General features: G+C 48.4%; 1 long non-coding RNA gene and 1 other non-coding gene across 10 annotated transcripts in view; both read right to left on the bottom strand.

The window, feature by feature from the left end:
• The window catches only part of LOC132539537 (uncharacterized), a 144,949-nt gene extending 123,227 nt beyond the window's left edge, over nt 1–21,722 (bottom strand). For 7 of the 9 annotated variants that reach the window (XR_009550890.1, XR_009550894.1, XR_009550893.1 and 4 more), the window contains exons 1-3: nt 21,633–21,722; nt 13,279–13,476; nt 10,367–10,506 (exon numbers count right to left, since the gene is read on the bottom strand). This is a non-coding gene — a long non-coding RNA (uncharacterized LOC132539537). The remainder of the gene's footprint in view (nt 1–10,366; nt 10,507–13,278; nt 13,477–21,632) is intronic. The other 2 variants (XR_009550888.1, XR_009550887.1) reach the window with 1 other exon arrangement.
• TRNAD-GUC (transfer RNA aspartic acid (anticodon GUC)) lies at nt 21,331–21,402 on the bottom strand. The gene has a single exon. It is a non-coding gene; the product is annotated as a tRNA-Asp (tRNA).
• Nucleotides 21,723–21,826: the final 104 nt, after the last annotated feature.

The following is a 21,826-nucleotide window of genomic DNA, read 5'->3' as shown; positions in this document are numbered from 1 at the left end:
GGAGCAGTGGATTTGTAGTGCTGGCACCGAGCCCCAGCAATAACCCTGGAGGCAGAAAGAAAGGAAGGAAGAAAGAAAGAAAGACAGAAAGACAGACATCTGCAGACCTGCTTCACTGCTCATGAAGCACCCCTCCTACAGGTGGGGAGTGGACCTGGAGCCTCTTGCCCACCTTCACAAGGTAATGTGTGAGCTTGATAAGGTGCACCACGACCTAGCCCCCCCCCCCCCATTATAACTGATCTCCTAACACAGGAAGTGTCCAGAGATGTCAGGCATGGAATGTCAACCCTTCAGCCTCATTATTGGGCCACCAAGTTCCAGATGTTACTATAATGCCAACCGGACTTCCCTGGACAGACGACCCCACCAATGTGTCCTGGAGCTCTGCTTCCCCAGAGCCCTGCCCCACTAGGGAAAGAGAGAGACAGGCTGGGAGTATGGATCCACCTGCCAACGCCCATGGCCAGCGGGGAAGCAATGACAGAAGCCAGAACTTCCACCTTCTGCATCCCACAGTGACCCTGGGTCCATGCTCCCAGAGGGATAGAGAATAGAGAAGCTGTCAGGGGAGGGAGTGGGATACAGAGATCTGGTGGTGGGAGTTGTGTGGAGTTGTACCCCTCTTATCCTATGGTCTTGTCAATGTTTCCATTTTAAAAATAAAAATCAAAATAATAATAATAAATAAATAAAACAGCCAGTCTCATGAGGATAGCTTAAGTAAGCTATTCCAGTGGGAAAATGAGAGAGACAGAGATTAGAGGAAAAGGACATGAGAGAGAAGAGGTTCAGTGCTTCCACCTGTGCATCTTGGGCCTTCAAGAGGAGTTTCAAACATAACCCTGGTGCTGTGGCTCCGTCCTTATAAGTGAAGCACTACTGCCGCCTGGTGGCAAGATGCTGACTCCACCCCTCGCACAAGCATCTACTGAGTACCAGCACTCAGTCCCGGAACTGTGCTAGGCAAAAGGAGTAAATTAGTAAACGCTGCTTACCACCTGCTCTGCATATGCTGAGTTAGGTCCTATGGGCTTTTCACCTGGAAATAATTTAAGCTTCACCACCACACTCTGGATATGATTGTCTCTGTTTGACAGAGGAGAAAAACCAGAGGTTGACAAAAGTTTGTCTGGCTCCCACAGTCAACGAGTGAGTCTGGGAGGGGCAGACCTAGAAGCCGGGAGCCCGATGGCAGAATCCTGGCCACATGCCCCCCTCTCTTCTCTGCATTCATCTCCCCACCTGAGCTACTAACAGCCATGGGTGATGCGAGCAGACAGCTAGTAAAGTTCAAGTTTAATTAGGCTGCTAGTCACAGAGAAGTTTCTAAGTGGTGGCCAGGACACGTGTAGCACACTGAGGACAGCAGCCAAGTAGACTGGGACTCTCGCCCCCGCCCCCCCCCCCCCTGCCTGCCTCAGTGTCCTCTCCTCTCTGCCTGCTACCCGTCTGGCCCTTCCCTCCAATCCCACTTTTCCACATGACTGAGTCTCCTCCGTCACCTTCAAGCTGTCTCTGCTCTAGGTTCAGTTACCTCCCAAACTCTCTTTGGCTAGATTCACTCCACAAATACTGAGCATCTAGTGCTCTCAAAGAATTATCATTGGGGGCTGGATGGTAGCGCAGTGGGTTAAGCGCACGTGGCACAATGTGCAAGGACTGGCATAAGGATCCCGGTTCCAGCCCCCGGCTCCCCACCTGCAGGGGAGTCGCTTCACAGGCGGTGAAGCAGGTCTGCAGGTGTTTATCTTTCTCTCCCCCCTCTCTGTCTTCCCCTCCTCTCTCCATTTCTCTCTGTCTTATCCAACAACAATGACAGCAACAATAATAAAAACGATAAACAACAAGCACAACAAAAGGGAAAAAATAGCCTCCAGGAGCAGTGGATTTGTAGTGTAGGCACCAAGCCCCAGGGATAACCCTGGAGGCAAAAAAATAAAATAAAATAAAAGAATTATCCTAAGGTGGACAGACACGTGAGTATGAAATAAATATACACAGGTGTGCATGCATGAAATTGTGCGTATATGTGTGTGTGTCGTGGTTAGTATTCTTTTGTTTGAAAAAAGTTTAGACAAGGGGTCAGGTGTTGGGTAGTATGCCAGCTCCCCCTGGCTTCTGCTTAACCATATGCCTATGTAGGGATAGATTTGTTCAAAGCTTTGGTCTATTTACATAAATCACTTTTACATTTACATAAAGCACCACCCTCCCTCCAGGGCATTGGCGGTTCAGTGGTAAAATTCTCACCTGCTCTGCCCCCTCTCCTTGTCACACCCTGATCCTCTCCTTGTCACACCCTGATCTTCCACCAGTCACTTTTCGCTCCACCCTCTCTATGTCACATCCTGTTTCCACCCTACTTGGAGAGTATAAAAACAGCTGCTCTTCTGATTAAAGACACTTGGAAATTGCTTTCTGGCTCCGAGAGTTCCAGAGTGTATCTCCTGCGAAGTTAGTGCGGCACGAGTTCCTGATCCCTCTCCCACGCAGCAGCCTAGATCGGCTCCAGTTGAGTTCTCTCCAACCCAGAGACCACTAGCTCGGGAAGAAGCACCCTCAGGCTATCCCGGCAGCCAGGCAACAGCACACCTGGTTGAGTGCACACATTACAGTGCACAAGGACCCAGGTTCAAGCCCCTGGTCCCCATCGGGGGACCCACTATTGTACAAAAGATATATAAGTACTCTGCAATAAATTTGCAGGCAGAGAGAACTCTGCCTCACACCTGCACACACAAGTCCTTGGTGTTTCTTTCCTTGGGAAGACCCTGAACTTGCCGGAGCTGGGCCCCGGCAACTATGAATCCACCATCCTGGAGGCTGTTTCTCCATTTTATTGGATAGGACAGAGAGAGGAGGGGGAGATAGACAGACAGGTCTGCTTCACTGTTTGTGATGTGTCCTCCCTGCAGGTGGGGAGGCAGGGGCTCGAACCCAGGTCCTTGTGCTTAGTACTACGTGCACTTAACCAGGTGCACCAATGCCTAACCTCCTCGGACAATCTTTTTGTTTCCATTCTGTACTTTCTTCAGATGGAGAGGAAGGGAGAAGGGGAAGTAGAGACATGGAGGCAGAGACACCACAGCTCCACTCCACAGTTCATGGAGCTCTCCTGGCGCCACCAGCCATGCAGCTCACGGCCTCACACCCTCTGAGGTGAGCCATCTCTGAACGCCAATTCTGAAGCTTACTAGCTGTGTAACTTGGCTGGTTAAATAGACTCACATTGGTTTAAACAGCCTAGTGACTTAACCACAACAGCTCATTTCCCATCAGTGGGGAAAATCTGAACCAGAAGTTGGCTCAGCTGGTAAGGTAAGTGCCATGCTATGCCTAGGGCCTCAATCTGGAGCCAGACACCACATGGGAGTGCTAACTCACTGGGGGAAGCTCCAGTTCTAGGGCTGGAGGGTTGGGGAGACGGCATAATGTTTATGCAAAAGATTTTCATGCCTGAGGCTCCAAAGTCCCAGGAGGTTCAACCCACAGCAGTGCCGTAAGCCAGAGCTGAGCAGGGCTCTGGTTGCTCTCTGTGTGCATCTTTCTCTGTGTGGATCTCTGTCATTAAAATACATAAATTCTGAAATAAATAAATATAGATAGATAGATAGATAAAAAAAATAGTGCTGGAAAATAGCTTTGCCATGTACACAACCCATGTTTGAACCTGGCCAGCAATGCACTGAAGGAAGCTTTGGTGCTGTTATTCTCTCTCTCTCTCTCTCTCTTTATCTCTTCCTTCTCTTACCTCTTTTATACCTGCAGGTGAGGATCAGGGGCTTGAACCTGAGTCCCTGTGCATTGTAGCATGAGGGCTGTGGTGGGTGTGCCATCACCTGACCCCTTCTCTCTCTTCTATGAGAGAGAGAGAGAGAGAAAGTCAGCCAGGGAACAGTGCATGCACTGTAAAAGTAACCAAAAAGGGCTGGGTGGTGGCACACCTGGTTAAGTGCACATAGTTCTAAGCACAAGGACCCACGCAAGGATATGGGTTTGATCCCCCGCTCCCCACCTACAGGGGGATGCTTGACAAGGGGTGAAGCAGGTCTGCGAGTGTCTATCTTTCTCCTCTCAATTTCTCTCTGTCCTATCCAATAAAAATGGAAAAAAAATGGCCACTAGGAGCAGTGAATTCACAGAGCCGGCACCAAGCCCCAGCCTGGAGGCAAAAATTAATAAATAGATAAATGCAACAAAATAAAGCAAATAAACCAATAAAAAAACAGCAACACAGTACCCACATCACAGAACTGCTATCAGGATTAACTGAAATGTGTTGATATAGCCAAAGCACTTAAACCCTGACACAGAGAAAGTGCTAACTAAAGCCAAATGTGTTTATTGATTAATGGTGTGCTATGACCTAGTTTTACATAATGACCTACAATTATTACATGCAATGAAATAAAGTTGGTTTGAAAAGAATCATCACAAAGAACCAATCTAGCCACGACATCATCTCCCCAGACAATAACTTGGATCCACCTGCATATCAGATTTCAGGCTCAGGCAAAAAAAAAAAAAAAAAAAAAAAAAACACTAGTATAGCCACAGGCCCTTTGGAATATAACTAAAATATGCCTACTAGCTATCTAAAATGGAGGACCCCCCAACTCTTCATCTGCACTATTCCAGCCTTTAGGTCCATGATTGTTCAACAATTTGTTTGGCTTTGTATGTTAACTCTTTCAGCCATCAGGTTCCAGATGCCAGCAGGATGCCGACCAGACTTCCCTGGACAGACGACCCCACCAATGTGTCCTGGAGCTCAGCTTCCCCAGAGCCCTGCCCCACTAGGGAAAGAGAGAGGCAGGCTGGGAGTATGGATCCACCTGCCAACGCCCATGTCCAGCAGGGAAGCAATTACAGAAGCCAGACCTTCCACCTTCTGCATCCCACAGTGACCCTGGGTCCATGCTCCCAGAGGGATAGAGAGTGGGAAAGCTGTCAGGGGAGGGGATGGGATATGGAGTTCTGGTGGTGGGAGTTGTGTGGAGTTGTACCCCTCTTATCCTATGGTTTTGTCAGTGTTTCCTTTTTATTAATAAAAAATTAAGAAAAGAAAGAAAAGAGCCAATCTGTAGCTCTCTCAGGGCCACTTACACAGAGAGATAGCTTCATGGCCTACGTTACTCGTTCTTTCTCGTGAAGCAACTTCCTCTCTCCTGTCATTCTGTCCTCAAGCTGTTGTTACCCTACTGTTTCACCTGTTGTTGAAAACACAGTTTCTGTTTCCTAGTGCTACAGATTTTAGCAGAAACAGTACCCTTTTCAACCCCACCAGCTTCATAAGACAACTGGACCCAAGCAAGCAGAGGGAGAGGGATTCCACAGCCTGGGAGCTAACCACTCTGCCCTGTGCTCCTTCTGTGAATGCCAAGCTCTGAAATCGGGTCCATGATCTTGTCATTCTTGGTCTCTGCATTACATTTTCAAAACTGTGCAGAAGTTAGGGAACCGGGGTCGGATGTGTTCATTCTACTAGAGTCTGTGGAAATGCTCTAAGCACCACCCTTAAGTAACAATGGCTTTCCAAATGTCTGAGCAAAAGAGGAAATGTATCTTATTTGCTTTGTTTCTTGTGGGGAGAAGAGCCAGAAAGGAAGTTAGGAAATTTAAAAAAAAAAAAAAAAAAAAAAAAAGTCTATGACCAGGCCAGGCAGGGTCCGGAGACGTGCTCACAAAGATCTGCTCACAGGGCTGCAAGGGAACCCCGACTCTGCCCACGCTGGGAGAGGTCGTTCGTGAGAGCCTTGACGGCATCCTTTCACACAAGGCTGGTCACTGAGCATGTGCCTGGCGCATGGGGTGGCCAGCCCCCAAGCAGGCCCCAGAAGACCCCACGTCCAGGCTCTCTTGGGGCTGTGCAGGTCCCTCCGGCTGCCTCTGGACTGGTCTCTATGACCAAGTGCAGACTGTACAAGTGTCGGTGTGCGGCTTTCAAGGCTCCACGCTGGAGAGAACTTCCGAGAGGCTGCTCGTTCCTCCACTCCTAGGGGACAGGAAACCTCCCTGAAGCCCCTGCCCTGGGCACCAGGCCTGGCTAGAGCGGCAGCCCCAGGGCACGCAGGCAGCTCTGGTAAAATGTGGTAGAATCATTCTCTGCTGGAAGCATGTTTCAGGGCTCAGAAATATGAAATTTTTTTCCCAAATCTGCCTTTGGTATCTGACTTCGAACTGAAAATAATGTATGTATGAAGGAGGGAAGAAAGAAGAGAGAGAGAACCAGAGTATCACTCTGGCACCGAATCAAACTCCAGACCTCATGCTTGAGAGCCCAGTGCCTTACCCCTGCACCGCCTCCCAGGCCACATCACTTTGCTCTTTACCTTTCCCTTTCAATTTCACATACAGCCTTTCACATTCACTCAGCAGGGGATTTCAGATGGAGAATACAGTTCTTACTTACGTACAAGCAAAAAATACTAAAGTCTGGATTTTCTTGATCTAGCTGGTCAATTTCAGTTATGGCTTATGGGAGGTCATCACACATGATTGTATTTTATTCGTCTGCTGCCCCTTTCACTTTTCCCAGTAGATGAGCATTTCCGTTTCCTCTTCTTAAAGCCTTCTGTAGGGTCACAACATTTTTGGACCCTCAGTAATAAAAAAATAAAAATTCCAGGGCCTTGTTTTACAAATTACAGCTTCCATGCAGACATGAGACTGTGGGTATAAACAAGTAACAGTAAAATGGAAAAACTCATGATTCTCCTAACTCCAAAATAAGTCTGGTTGCTTTGACAGACCAAATAATGTTCCTCAGATCAGATCTGACAAAAAGGCAGTCCCCCCTGCAAGAATTGAATCTAAATAAGATGGTAATTTAAAACAAGGGCTTAGTTCATTATCATTGACAATGGAAACTGCCTTCTGTGGGACTATGTGAGAGCTTGGTAGAGCTTAGGGGAGCTCTCCCATCCTTGGATGGAGGTCTGGAAAGACACCCCACTTGTTAGCCTCTCTCCTCATAGAGATGAGCCAAGAGGGAAAAGTCTCCCAGACTCAGTTTCTCCTTGTTAGTCTCTCAAGTTCACAGAAAGCCTACAGGCCTCTCACACTTAGTTCCCCCTGCTAGCAGGCCAAATGGCTGCCTGCTTTAAGGTTCAAAGTTCACACATCCACTTCACCCTCTGATCATAAAGGAGAACACACCCTATCATATACCCCCCAACACCAGGCAGTGAGACCCCAAATTCTATTTCCTTGTGCTCTTTGATATCTGTGATTTACATCAAGTTTTGTTTTTCCTTTTCTCTACCTCACCTTACTGGTTTAACCCCTGTGCTTCTCTCAAATACCTTTGGATAATTAACTCACCTGCATGATGGAGACTAATCGTTTTGACCTTTATGTATCTGCATCAATTCTTGTCATACCAGCCCCCTACCACAGGGGCAAGCTGACCTTTAAGAAACCTGTAATCTCTGACATATGTGAAAAATGTCCTTTGTTTAACTCAGTATCAAGGCCTGTACCCTTCTGCCAATAAACGAATGTTCGTATCAGAATGCTCCCCGATGCCTCTTTCTGAGTCTCAAGGCCCCTAGAGCAGGCGAGGGAGGGTCGGAGGCTTAACCCCTGGTTGGAGCCACTCCACATGAGCCCCAGCAGCCTTCGATTTATTTTGTGCCTTGAGATAGTCATTCACTATTTAGTACAGACTGGGAAGTTGTAAACTTCCCTGTACATCTGTAAAGCAAATGAACGCTTACAGAGAATGTGCACCCAGAGTTCTGCTAATGTAGTTAGTAATACAGAAAAAAGTCAGAGCTGCAGACTTGTGTTTCTGGAAAAATTTCACTGCTTCCAGGAGGATGCCACTGATCTTTCACTCCTGTTTACAGCCTGACCCACTTAATGCCCTGTTCTCTCTCTCTCTTTTCATTATGATTTTTTTTTAATTTACTTATTTATTAATGAAAAAGAGAGAGAGAGAACGAACCAGACATCACTCTGGTACATGTGCTGCCGGGAATTGAACTCAGGACCTCATGCTCAAGAGTCCAATGCTTTATCCATTGTGCCACCTCCCGGACCACTCATTATCATTTTTTATTTGCCAGAGCAGAGAGAAGTTGAGAGGGGTGAAGGAGATAGAAAGAGAATTATCTTCAGCACTGCTTACTGCTCATGAGGCTTCCCCACCCCCTGCAATTGGGGGGCCAGGGACCTGAACCCCAGTCTTTGCACATGGTAATGACTGTGCTCAACAGATGTATTACCACTGCCCAACCACCCTTCTTCTTTTTAATGTGGTGCTTAGAAATGAACTCAGGTGGCACAAAGCGCAAGGATGTACGTAAGGATCCTGGTTCGAGCCTCCGGCTCCCCACCTGCAAGAGGTTGCTTCACAGGTGGTGAAGCAGGTCTGCAGGTGTCTGTCTTTCTCTCCCCCTCTCTGTCTTCCCTTCCTCTCTCCATTTCTCTCTGTCCTATCCAACAATGACAGCAGTAACAACAACAAGGGCAACAAAAGGGAATAAATAAATAAATAAATAAATAAACGTTTTTAAAAAACAAAGAAAGAAATGAACTCAGGGACTCAGGCATACACCATATTTTTGAGCAGCCTCCCTGGTCCAATTTTTTTTCTTTTTTGAGAGAGAGAGAGAGAGACTGATCTAGAGAATGGAGAGCACCTCTCCACTGTCCATAGAACTCTCCCTCCACCAGTGCTATCCATGGTGCTACCACATGATGCCAGGGCTCGAGCTAAAGACCTTGCCCACAGCAGGGTGTGCGCTCTACCCAGTGAGCTATCTCCCAAGGCATGGATGCTGGTCATTCATTATTCAGCCTTCCACACTGAGTTTCAGCAGTTTCATGTTCTGTTTCCCCAGTAAGTTTATGAAGTTCCCAGGTATGAAAAGGTATCCAAGCTGACTGGTACTCATGTAAAAGTGTCTGACGATGTCTCAGAATTTCTGCTGTCCCTCTTCATATGAAGACTGAAGGGTGGAGAGGGGAAGGAGGCAGGAAAAGAAAAAAAAAGTCGTTTGTTGTTGTTCTTACTGTGGTCATTAACACGGATTCACTGCTGGTTTTCCAGACAGAGAGAGAGGGAAAGAGACAAAGAAACAGCAGCATGGAAGCTTCCTGTGGTGTAAGTGCTGTGCTAGAACCTGGGTCAAGTACCTGACAAAGCAGGCTGTCAGGTGAGCTGTTGAGCCAGCCCGAAAAGATGACTTTTTTATTTTTTAACCTACAAGAGAGGGCAGGGGAGAAAAAATTATGCAAAAGATTTTCATGCCTGAGACTCTGAAGTCCCAGATTCAGTCCCCCCTGCACCACCATAAGTCAGAGAGGAACAGTGTTTTGGTGTCTGTGTCTGCTCTCTCTGGTTAAAATAAATAAAATAGTTTTTAAAATTTTAAACTCAAGGGGGCTGAGCAGTGGCAAACTACAAAGTACAAAGCGCAAGGACCGACACAAGGATCCAGGTTAGATCCCTTGTTCCCCACCTGCAGGGGAGCACTTCATAAGTGGTGAAACAGGTCTGCAGGTGTCTTTCTCTCTCCCTCCTATCTTCCCCTCTGCTCTCAATTTCTCTTTGTCCTGTTCAGTAAAATGGAAAAAAATGCCTTCCAGGAGCAGTGGATTCATAGTGCTGACACCAAGCCCCAGTCATAGCCCCGGGGGCAAAAAAAAAAAAAGTAACTCACAAGAATATGAACGATGTGCTTCATTTTATTCAAAGAGTAGAAATAAAAGCCAGATCCCTCACACAGTATGCCTTCATTTCTAGTGTTAGATTATTCTACCGGTAGTTGAGTGATCCCTCTCAGAAATAAAGAAGAAACAGTTGATGAATGAAAGACTGAAGCCAAGTCATTCAACAAGTTCCATGGGGTGGGGGGGAGGGGTCCCTTCCTTCCTCCCATGTGACTGCTTTTCAGCCACTGGGACTCACTGCATTTGTACTGAGCTGACAGCCGTGAAGAGTTAAAGGTAAAATGAGGACTGCCTGTAAGAAGCTCGCTACTTGGGCTTCTCTGGGCACAGAGAGAGGCTAAACGAAAGAAACACAGGGAGCTGGGCGGGTAGAGCAGTGGGGTAAGCGCAGGTGGCGCAAAGCACAAGGATCCCGGTTCGAGCCCCCGGCTCCCCACCTGCAGGGGAGTCGCTTCCCAGGTGGTGAAGCAGGTCTGCAGGTGTCTGTCTTTCTCTCCCCCTCTCTGTCTTCCCCTCCTCTCTCCGTTTCTCTCTGTCCTAGCCAACAACGACGACATCAATAACAACAATAGTAACTACAACAATAAAAAAAAAACAAGGGCAACAAAAGGGAATAAATAAATATATTTTTTAAAAAGAGTATCTTTAAAAAAAAAAAAAGGAAAAGAAGGAAATGCAGACTAACTGGGGAGGCTGGAAACCTCACGCAGATGGTTCTGTTTAGTGTGGTGGCCATTTCTGTGTCGGGTGAGCCCAGGACCTTGTTGGCACCTGTGTGACAGCACCACCGAGCAGTCTCCCCAAGGTGGCTTTTCATTCTTTCTTCTGGAGGGAAAGAAGAGAGATATCACCATCCATTAAGTTCCCCTGGTAGCATCCGGGTGTTTTGTTGTTTGTTTGTTTTGCTTTGCTTTGTTTTTTTAATTAGTGATTTACAAAATTACAAGTGATAAGAGCTGACAGTGTAGCTATGTGTGTGAAGGTCATGCTCAGAAAACAATGAAGAGCAAAACAGAAAGAAAAACGCACTGAGAAGAATGTGTGGAGAAAGGGCGACAAGAGAGGCAAGAGAAGGGGAGGGGTGGTGAGCGGCTCAGAGCGCACTGATGCGTCTCAGGGAGGAAGCAGAGTTCGCTGGAGAGGGTGTGTGCAGGCAGCCACATGCGAGAAACGAGAAACGAGAAACGAGAAACGTGGAAGGGAAGGGAGTGGAGGCCAGAGAGGGGGAGAAGGGGAACTGGAAAGTGGTTCAACTAGGAAATGCTGAAAAGGAGAAGACTAAGCTGGGTGAGGCTATCAGGCAAATCTGCCCAACCCCAAATACCAAGGAGGAGAGAAGCCTTTCTTCCCAGGAAATGGCAAAGCCATTCTTATGATAAGAAAGGTGAATCTGGAGGGCTAGTCGCTGGTGCACTCAAACGCACATGGTGCTCTGCGCAAGGACCCAAGTTCAAGCCCCCCCTCCCCACCTGCAGGGAGAGATGCTTCACAAGTGGGAAGCAAGTCTGCAGGTGTCTCTCTTTCTCTCTCCTGCTCTATCTCCTCCTTCTCTATCCCCTACCTTCTCAATTTCTCTGTGACCTATCCAATCACATGGGGAAAAATGGCCTCCAGGAGCAGTGGAAATGTGGTGTCGGCAACAAGTCCCAGAGATAACCCTGGAGGGAAGAGGGAAAAAAAAAAAAAAGATAAATCTGGAAGTAGGTCTGCAGATGTCTCTCTGTCTCTCTCCCTCTCTATCTTTCCTTGTCCTCTCAATTTCTCTCTGTGTCTATCAAATAAAATAGAGAAAAGAGAGAGAGAGATAGAAGTTTCCTTAAACATGGCTTTGGAGATGAGGGGAATATTCTGGTGGAAATTCTTTTAGGTTGGTCTTCTGTTTAAAACAGATTTTGTGAGCAAGTAACAATCACCTGCCGGCTTGGCAAAACAAGAGAAATTGAACACCAAGCCAACCAATGTGAGACAGAAACACCACTTTTAAGAATAAGATCCCATAAACACTTGTCAAATCTTAGTCATATTCCAGACCATAAGGGGAAAAAAAAGTGTGTTGGGATCTTGTACAGATGTGGTTGAATGTTGGCAGGGCCCACAAAGCACTATATTTCCATGCAAGTATTATTTACATATCCCCCACCACGTTATCCCCTCAGGGTATTGCCCGTTCCCGTCAGACAGCTAAAACGACAGCAACCGCAACTAAGGAAGTTCCCAGAATGCCTTTTTCTTTTCTCCACCCTCTTCCCTAGCCAATTCCGTCCCAACTTGCCACTTCCGTTTTTACCCTATAAAACCTGCTGCTATTCCTGGTTTCGCTCACTTCCTCTTCCACGTCCCGACCTGGAGAAGACCTGGAGAAGGGCAGGCATGCATAGCGGGAGGCGGCCATTTTGCTAGCTCTACATGGCCTAAACCTGCTGTGCTCACCCGACTCTGGAGCATCCGCATCAATAAAGATTTGCGTTCCCACTCCACCACGAGTTCCTGGTCTCCTCTCTTCTGCCCGCAATGCTAGCACAGCAAAAGTGCAAATATTCTGATAAAATATCTCTGGCTACTTAGTAGGAAAAACACAAGTGGTGATGCATCTCTGAGTCAGAAACAAGGTACAGTCTTACAATCAAGCAAAACTAGAAAGGGGATGGAAGGATTAAACTACAGATAAAGTGCAGCCTCCACCAGTACTTGGGTAACTGAAAGACAGCTTCCACGGCTTGTTCTGCCCTGTCCCGCTTAAGCTGGGGGTTTGCTGGTTTTGGGTCCATCGCTCTAGAGTCTGAGTTTCTGCAGTGAACGATACCTGCCTTGGTGCACTGACCCCAAAGTAAATTTCCTGGCATGGGGTGAGTTTCCCAAACTTCAAGGCAGCACCTCAAAACCTGGTGATGTTCTGCTCACCAAAACACATGTACTAGTGTGCACACAGCAAGCATCATTCATAATTACCCAAATGTGAAAATCTCCCAATGTCCAGCCTCTACAGAATGAATAAACACACACTGGTCTAGTCATATACCTAATAATGATACCAAATACTCCTCCTATCCCCTCCCCACAGTGAGCAACCAAACAGACAGGGTTGATATGGCCCTTAGAGGAAGGGGGTGACTTAAGTTGCTTCCAGTAATGTCGGGTTGCGTCACGGGGGAGAGAACTCGACCAAAGCCAACCTGGGCTGCTGCTTACTCAGCAACGCGGGAGAGGAACCAGGAACTCATGGCTGAGCGGGAATGCAATGCAATTCCTTTATTGATCAGAGAAAACCTCTTTATATCTTTTTAAACGGAAGTGGCAGGTCGGAAAAGGAAATGGCTAGGAGAGGGGGTGGAGAAAAGAAAAGAAAAAAAGAGGGCAAAGGTAGCAAGCTTCCATAGCAGCTGTTGCGAAGGTTCTAACCAGTGGGGATGAAACCAATACCCTGCAGGCAGGGCGGGTCTCAGGCAAAACAATGATGATGTAAATAGACCACAGCATCAAGCCATGCAGGGGACCTGGCATCATGACCAACACAGTAAAGCCTGTGCAAAGGAACAGTTAATATACTGAAGCTAAAGCTGAAAACTCAAGGACAGCATCAGAGACTCGAATCCTTACCTCCTTCCTTATGGTTCTTCTCTCTTGAAATAATGTGGAACCGTTAAGACTGATTATCGGTTTTGCTCTAGGAGGAAGTCCGAGGAACCACAGGTCAGGAGGCTTCTGACTGCCCCCCAGGGCAGCTCCTGGCTTCCCAGTCCTCTCTCACTTCCACTTGTATAAAAGCTGACAATTTGCGGAGACAGGCAGGCTGATCTGAAAAAGATATTCCAACGTCTGATTAAGGCTCAAAGGGGAGCTACAGCTTTCCCCTGCTTGCAGAAGCTAGCGCAATAACATTTGATGTCTCGAGCAACACAGAGGCAGGTCCTCACTTGCTTCAATGTTACACGGCATCCAGAATGTTCAGTCTGGGACCCACACAACAGGGAGGACTCTCCCAGACATAGTGAGCTTGGAAGTGCATGCATGCTGCACACTTAGATATGTGTGTGTACACACACAAACACACACACACACACACGTGAAATTATTATTATTATTTTATTGCCACCAGGGTTATCACTGGGGCTTGGTATTGGCAATAGGAATCTACTGCTCCTGGTGGCCATTTTTTTCCTAGTTTATTTATTTTTTAAAAAATTTTTAAGCTTTATTTATTTTCCTTTTTGTTGCCCTTGTTTTATTGTTGTAGTTATTATTGTTGTTGTGATTGATGTCGTCATTGGTGGATAGGACAGAGAGAAATGGAAAGAGGAGAGGAAGTCAGAGAGAGGGAGAGAAAGATAGACACCTGCGGACCTGCTTCACCGCTTGTGAAGTGACTCCCCTGCGGGTGGGGAGCTGGGGGCTCGAACTCGGATCCTTGCGCCGGTCCTTGCACTTTGCGCCATGTGTGCTTAACCCGCTGCACTACCACCCGACTCCCTTCTAGTTTATTTTTATTTGACAGAACAGGGAGAGAAATTGTGATGGAAAAGGAGGGGGAGAGGGAGAGACACACAGACAGCTGCAGATCTGCTTCACCGCTTATGAAGCATCCTCCCTGTGAGTGAGGGGCAGGGGCTCACACCCGGATCCCTGCACATGGTGCTATGTGTGCTTAATCGAGTGCACCAAGCCTGATCCCTATATGTGAAGTCAAAATAACAAAATGGGTAGAGGGGCCAGGAGGTGGCACACCTGGTTAAGCACACACCTTACAGTGCACAAGGACCCAGGTTCAAGCCACTGGTCCCCACCTGCAGGGGGAAAGTTTCATGAGCAGTGAAGCAGGGCTTCAGTTATCTCTCTGTCTCTCCCCTCCCCATATCTGTCTCTATCCAATAATAAATAAAACATTTCTTTGCAAAAATGGGTAGAAGTCACATGTGATCCAAAAGTTACACAGTGGAAGGGTCTTGACAATAGCTGACCTGGTAGAGTGTGCATATGATCGTGCATGAGGCCCTGAGGAGCGATTTATAGACCGGAAGAAAATGTGAGAGGCTGTCTAGGAGGGTGGTGGTGTTCTAACGGTGTCCGGTCTGGGGGCTGGCTGCACTGGCTCGTTCACATTGTCGAGTGCAGCTGAGCAATGCAGTTTCATGCATAAAGATGCCGGTGTTATTAATAAGGTCTTATTAGTGAGAAGGACACTCGGTGGCAAGCAAGAGTGCAGCCTGGAAGCAGTCTGGGAGGTGGCGCAGTGCAGAAAGTGCCAGACTCTGAAGCACGAGGTCCCAAGGTCGATCCCTGGCAGCGCCTGTACCAGAGTGATGTCTGCTTCTCTTTATCTCTCTCTCTCCTCCGATCCCTCTCACGAATAATACTTAAAAAAAGAAAAAGAATGCATGTGCACGTTGACTTAAACCACCCCCTCAAAGTGGAAAGGGAGATGGTGACATCAGAGGACAAAGAAAGGCTCACAGGCTGCCCCGCCTCCCCAGAGCCCCGCCCCACCAGGGAAAGAGAGAGACAGGCTGGGGGTGTGGATCCACCTGCCAACGCCCATGTCCAGTGGGGAAGCAGTGACAGAAGCCAGACCTTCCACCTTCTGCATCCCACAGTGACCCTGGGTCCACACTCCCAGAGGGATGGAGAGTGGGAAAGCTGTCAGGGGAGGGGGTGGGACACGGTGTTAGGGATGCAACCCAGGGCCTCACAGGAGCAAGGCGGTGCTTTACTGCCGAGCCACCATCTCCCTGGGGGTGATGGCTGTGGATGTGGATGATGGTCCAGTAGGCTGTGATGGAGCCTGAAGTCAGCAATTCTGACAGAGACAGAAGCTCCTGCTTGTGCTAGAACCACTGAGTGTGGGTGAAAAGCAAAGGCCATGTGACATCAGTGACACACACTGTCTTGCTCAGACCTGTCTTTCCTGAGGACACAGCAGGCAGGCTGATGAGGGGCCCAGGCTGATGAGGGAGGAAGAGAGAGGAGGAGTGGGAGGCAGGGTGCAGAGAGGGCAAGGGGCCAGGGTGTGGGGGTAGCACTAAGCCTACTTCCAAAACAGAAGGCTGAGAAGTGGCGCCGCCAGCTGAGCTCACACAGGACCACCACGCACACGACCGCAGGCCAAGCCTTGGCTCGCAAGTGGTGAGTCAGTGCTGCGGGCATCTCTGTCTATGTTCCCCACCCCTCTCAACTTCTGTCCTATCAAAAGGAAGGAAGGAAGGAGAGGAAGGAAGGGAGGAAGAAAGACGAAAGAGAGATGAAAGGAAGGAAGGAAGGAAGGAAGGGGAAAGGAGGGAGGGAGGGAGGAAAAGCAGGGGGAGGGATGGCTGCCAGGAACATAGGATCCACCGTGCAGGCACCAAACCCCAGTGATAACCCTGGTGGCAATTTAAAAACAAACAAACAAACACTGGAATGCACAGCAGGTGTGCTCAACCAGGAGTGCACCACCTGGCGGCCGCTTCCTGCCTCTTTCCTTTCATGCCCCAGCTGCTTGAGCAGACACAGGGTGCATGCAAATAAAAACATTACCCTTTTCCAGACTAGAGGGGAAGGGGGGGCAGAGACCCCGTTTAAGGAGGAGCAGGAAAAAGAGGTTCTAGGTGACTGCAAAAACAGATAGGCTATGAACAGGAAGTCACAGGTTGTTTGTCGTGTTGGTTCTGGCAGCCTTTTCTTTAATATCAAGATTTAGTAGCTGAGGCGCCGGTGCCCTGCTGGAGTGCAGGACTTGCACACATGAGGCTCTGTTACCAGGGCAGCGCGCTCGCTCTCTCTCTCCCACTCTTTTGTAGAATAAATGAATGAATACACTTTAAAAATAGAGCAAGTAGGGCCAGCAAGATAGCTCACCAGGGAGGGCGACTGCTTTGCCATGTGTGCAACCCAGATTCGAGACGGGCCTCCACAGCACTGGAGGAAGCTGCGTCCTCCACTGTCTTTCCCTCTCCCCCTGTTTTGGTCCTTCCATTTGAAAAAGGCGGCCCAGAATGGTGAAGCCCGGCAGCTACAAAAAAAAAAAAAAAAAACCAAAAAAACAGGTAGATAGATGATGGATGGATAGATAATAGCTTCCGGGGGCCCAGCAGTGGTGCACCTGACTAGGTGCAAGGATCTAGGCTCCAGCACCTGGCTCCCCACCTACAAGAGGGGGGGACCCTTTACAAGCGGTGAAGCAGATGTGCAGGTGTCTCTCTGTCTCCTCCACCCCTCTCAATTTCTCTCTGTCCTATCCTATATAGTTTTTTCTTTGTAAAAAAAAAATAGATAACTAAATCATATACATAAAACCCAAAAGTCCTAACAGGTGACTTAGGAGGTAGCCCAGTGGATGAAGCACTGGACCCTCAAACATAAAGTTCAGAGTTCAATCCCTGGCATCACAATTGCCAGAATGATGCTCTCGTTCTCATCCTCACTCTGTCCCATAAATAAATAAATAAATAAATAAGCAAATACATAAACGCTTTTTAAAATTTATTCCCTTTTGTTTCCCTTGTTGCTTCATTGTTGTAATAATTATTGTTGTCTGTCTTCATTGTTGGATAGGACAGAGAGAAATGGAGAGAGGAGGGGAAGACAGAGAGGGGGAGAGACAGACACCTGCAGACCTGCTTCAGTGAAGCGACTCCCCTGCAGGTGGGGAGCCAGGGGCTTGAACCAGGATCCTTACGCCGGTCCTTGCGCTTTGCACCACATGCGCTTAAGCCACTGCGCCACCGCCCGACCCTCACATAGACACTTTTATTTGAAGTAAGTCTTAGCAGTTTATTCAGCTGAGATGGCTACTTCTCACCTGTTTCTTGTTGAGACTGACTCCCTCTCCCACAGGGACCCACATCTGCCAGAAAAGGCAGAATGTGTCTGCTAAGAACACTGATGAAACCTTGAAGGATTTTAAGCAACACAGTGCAATGATTATATTATTAAAAATAAAAATAGTGCTCTAGAAGGAAACACAGGCTAGAGGGAAGAAAGAGCCACCTGACAAGTGACATGTTTCCTATGTGTGCAGTAGTCCGCAATAAAGTGCTGGCAACCCCAGCATCCGGGGCCCTAGTCAGGAATCCTGGGACTCCCACACAGACATGATGGCCTAGACCTCTAACAGGTCCCTCTCTCCACGTCACTGGTCACCTCCATCAGGAACGTCATCACAATCCCTCCTGTGGCCTCTCCAGGACCTGCCCTCACTGCAGAGCAGCCATGGTGGGGACTCCCCACTCTCTGAAGGGAGGCCGGTCAGCCTGCTCTGCCCCTCGGGGAAGACATGAGAGCAGCCTAGAATGTTCCAGCTGTGACCATGGACGGCGAGCTCAGACTGACAGGGACTCAGAGGTCACACAGGCTCCTGTGCTGAATGTGAACAGACAAGGGCTCTGGGTCAGATCAGTAGGTTTACAGTTACTGGTGTTTATATACTTTCCCATATCTGGGAGCTACTTTCTGCCCTGATCCAGCTTTCTCGTCCTATTCTCAACTCTGACACCATCTCCCCAGAAAATACCTTTAGCCCACCTGCATGCTAGCTGTCAGGCTCAGGCAAAAATTAGTAAAGTCATGGCCCCCATGGGATAGACCTAAAATAGACCTCCTAGTTTCTTCCAAAATGAAGACCTCAAATTTCATCTGCTAAACTCTTACTTTTAGGTTCCTGATTATTAAGCAACTTGTTCTGCTTTATATCTTAATGCTTTTCAGCCACCAAGTTGCAGATGCTACCATGACACCATCCTGACCTCCCTGGGCAGACGCCCTCACCCACGTGTCCTGGAGCCTCCCCTCCCCAGAGCCCTGCCCCACTAGGGACAGACAGACACAGGCTGGGGGTGTAGATCCACCTGCCAACACCCATGTCCAGCGGAGAAGCAATGACAGAAGCCAGAGCTCCCACCTTCTGCTCCCCATAAAGATCCTGAGTCCATGCTCCCAGAGGGATAAAGGACTGGGAAACTTCTGGTGAGGAGGGTCAGGAACTCTGGCAGTGGGAGTTGTATGGAATTGTATACCCTCTTATCCCACAATCTTGTCAACCGTCATTAAATCACTAGTAAAGATAAATAAATAAAGTGGTGGCAGTTAGATAAGGGGTAAGTATTTGGTACCAAACCGGTAAGCCCATCCACCTGGGCTTGGTAGGTTAGAAACTCCAGAGGACACTGTCTGGAATACAGCGGGCGTCCAGGCCCCATGAAGTCAGGATTCAGACACCAGCATCTGGGATGATTTTGAGTTGTTTTGTCTTCCTTTGACTTATGGGGGGGGCCAAGGTAAAGATACCCAGATGCACAGCCTCCTTCTCTGTGGCTGGGGTCAAATTTAAGTGATAGCTCACTGAGGTGGGGTGCAGCTCAATTCAAATACCCGACCCCATGTCGCCCACTCCCTCTTGGGGGGAGCCCCTTCACCTCTGTACCTCAGCACACCACAAAGGTCCCTGCTCCCGAGGACAACTAGCAACTAAGAAAGTACAACTCATTTTTCATTCTCACTCCGGACCCTGGTTGTCGCCCACTGCAGCTCCACCCGCTCCCTCAAGCCAAGCACAAGTCAACAAGACCACCGCCGGCCCTACCTCCACCCCACTGCCAAACCCAGAGAGAGACACCTCTCTCCTTCTTGAGTGCTGACCCTTGAGGATGCTGCCGGCCGATGTCACAAGCTCCTCTCTCTCACACACAGACCGCGCTTGCTTGTTTGTTTGTTTTTAAGTTTCAGCTCTGTTGAGCGTAACCCAAGTGTACATGGCAACGCCTTGGTATCTTACACACTCTGCTTTTTCCATCATCGAAGCCTTTCTACAATGAAGTTCTGAGGTCCTGCTGGTCTCCGACCTGTTTTCACAGCTCCTGTCTTTACAAACTCTCCTGAGTGGCAACTGTCAGCTTACCCACCATGAGCTGAACTACACTGAAAACTCGAGGACCTCTCCGCTCCGACTCCTTACGTCCCTTAGAAAAATCTAGCTCTTCCTCATATAAAACTGTATTCTCGGCGGACGGTACACAGCATAACGGTTATGCAAACAGACTCTCGTGCCTGAGTCTCCAAAGTCTCAGGTTCAATTACCCCCCCAACCCCACCACCACCACCATAAGTCAGAGCTGAACAGTGCTCTAGTTATATAAAAAATAAGTAAATAAATAAAGAAAGTGAAAAATAATAAAACAATAATAATAATACAAAACAATAATAAAAAATAATAAAACAATAATAATAATACAAAAATAATAAAACAATAATAATAATAATACATTGCATTCTCTTCACAAGGCCTCTATCTCTGGTTGTGATCATCTGGTCACTGTCACCCAAAACCTGAGCATCACCTCAGGATCCTTTTCAATGTGTGGACCCACATGTCTCCCTTCTCCGGCCCCCAGCACTGTCTTCCCTGAGCATGCTAATAGCTTTCTACCTCTCCTGCCTCTGATTCCTCCCCCCCCAATCTCTCTCTCTCTCTCTGGCTCTGATAACAGTCCCCGCCCCAGAATTACAGGCCAGGCTGTATAAAGTCCTTTGAAACACTCTTTTTTTTTTCCCTTTCTTTCCTCCATGTGTGTTTACTTTTTTAGTGTTGCACATGGACTTTTTATTTTATTTTTTTTTTAACCAGAGCACTGATCAGCTCTGCTTTACGGTGGTGCAGGGGAGTGAACCTGCGACTTTCTGTTTGCATAACCATTATGCTGTCGACCCCTGCCCGCACGCTGATTTAAACTGAACTTTTTCCACTGCCGGGAGCAGGCGGCCAGGTCTCCCCTCCCTGCTTCTCCCCGGGCTCCCCGAGGCCCGGGCCATCTTCCGGCCTTGCACCCAGGCCACAGAGAACTCTTTCAATGCACAGCAATCTAGGTGATCTATCTGATCACTAGGTCATCTACCTGATCACTAGGTCACCAATCTGATCACTAGGTCATCTATCCGATCACTAGGTCATCTATCTGATCACTAGATCACCAATCTGATCACTAGGTCAACAATCTGATCACTAGATCACTAATCTGATTACTAAACCACCAATCTGATCACTAGGTCATCTGATCACTAGATCATCTACCTGATCACTAGGTCATCTATCTGATCACTAGATCACCAATCTGATCGCTAGGCCACCAATCTGATCACTAGGCCACCAATCTGATCACTAGGTCATCTATCTGATGACTAGATCACCAATCTGATCACTAGGTCACCAATCTGATCACTAGGTCACCAATCTGATCACTAGGTCACCAATCTGATTACTAAACCACCAATCTGATCACTAGGTCATCTACCTGATCACTAGATCACCAATCTTTCCCTCTCTTTTTAATGAATTTACTTTTTGCCAGAGCCCGCTCAGCTCTAGTTTATGGTAGTGCTGGGGACTGAACCTGGGACTCTTTGCATAACCATGATGCCATCTCCCTAACCTCAGAAATCTCTTTTTAAAAAAATAATAATAAAAACTCTTAAAACCCAAGTACTCTTTCTAGGTTCCTAACACCAGGCAATGCATATCCAGCAAGCTTTTGGAGGCGTAGCTGGTAGAAATGACAGCCCTGATCTCGCTTGTCGGAGGTGGCCCAGGGTTCTTAGAAAGGGAAGATTCAGAGCTAACACGTGCCTTTCACATCGCTTTTTAAAATATCTCATGCGAGAGAAAAAGAAAAAAAAAAACCCTCGTGCCTCCCCGTCGGGGAATCGAACCCCGGTCTCCCGCGTGACAGGCGGGGATACTCACCACTATACTAACGAGGAGCCGCACGGCAGCGGCTCTCCTGGCTCCGCTCTTATCCGGCTCGGCGCCGCCCCGCCCTGGCTGCCAGCACACGCCGGCCGCGCCCGACTGACATCTTCGCACTGATGCAGCAGTTTCCCAGAAGCGGGGCGAAACAAAAGTACGGTCGTGCACTTTGCTCCTCGCGCCGCACTCGGCAATTTTCTGCAGCCCCCGCGACCCCTTACCGCCCCTACTCCTTGCGTCTCACTAGCCCGCGGGACCCTCCTCGGAGACCCGCCACTACACATTCCCAGGGAGCAGCGCGCGCGGCCTGCCGCACTGCATTATGGGACTTGTAGTCCCCACCCACCCCCTGCTCTACTCAGCTCCGGCTTTCCGGAACTTCCTTTCCCGGCAGGCGCCGCGCGGCCCTCCTCTTCGCTTCGCCCGCTGCCCTCGTCC

This window comes from Erinaceus europaeus, chromosome 7 (assembly GCF_950295315.1).
Source record: "Erinaceus europaeus chromosome 7, mEriEur2.1, whole genome shotgun sequence".
Lineage (NCBI taxonomy): Eukaryota > Metazoa > Chordata > Mammalia > Eulipotyphla > Erinaceidae > Erinaceus > Erinaceus europaeus.
This window is presented reverse-complemented; position numbering and strand designations above follow the sequence as displayed.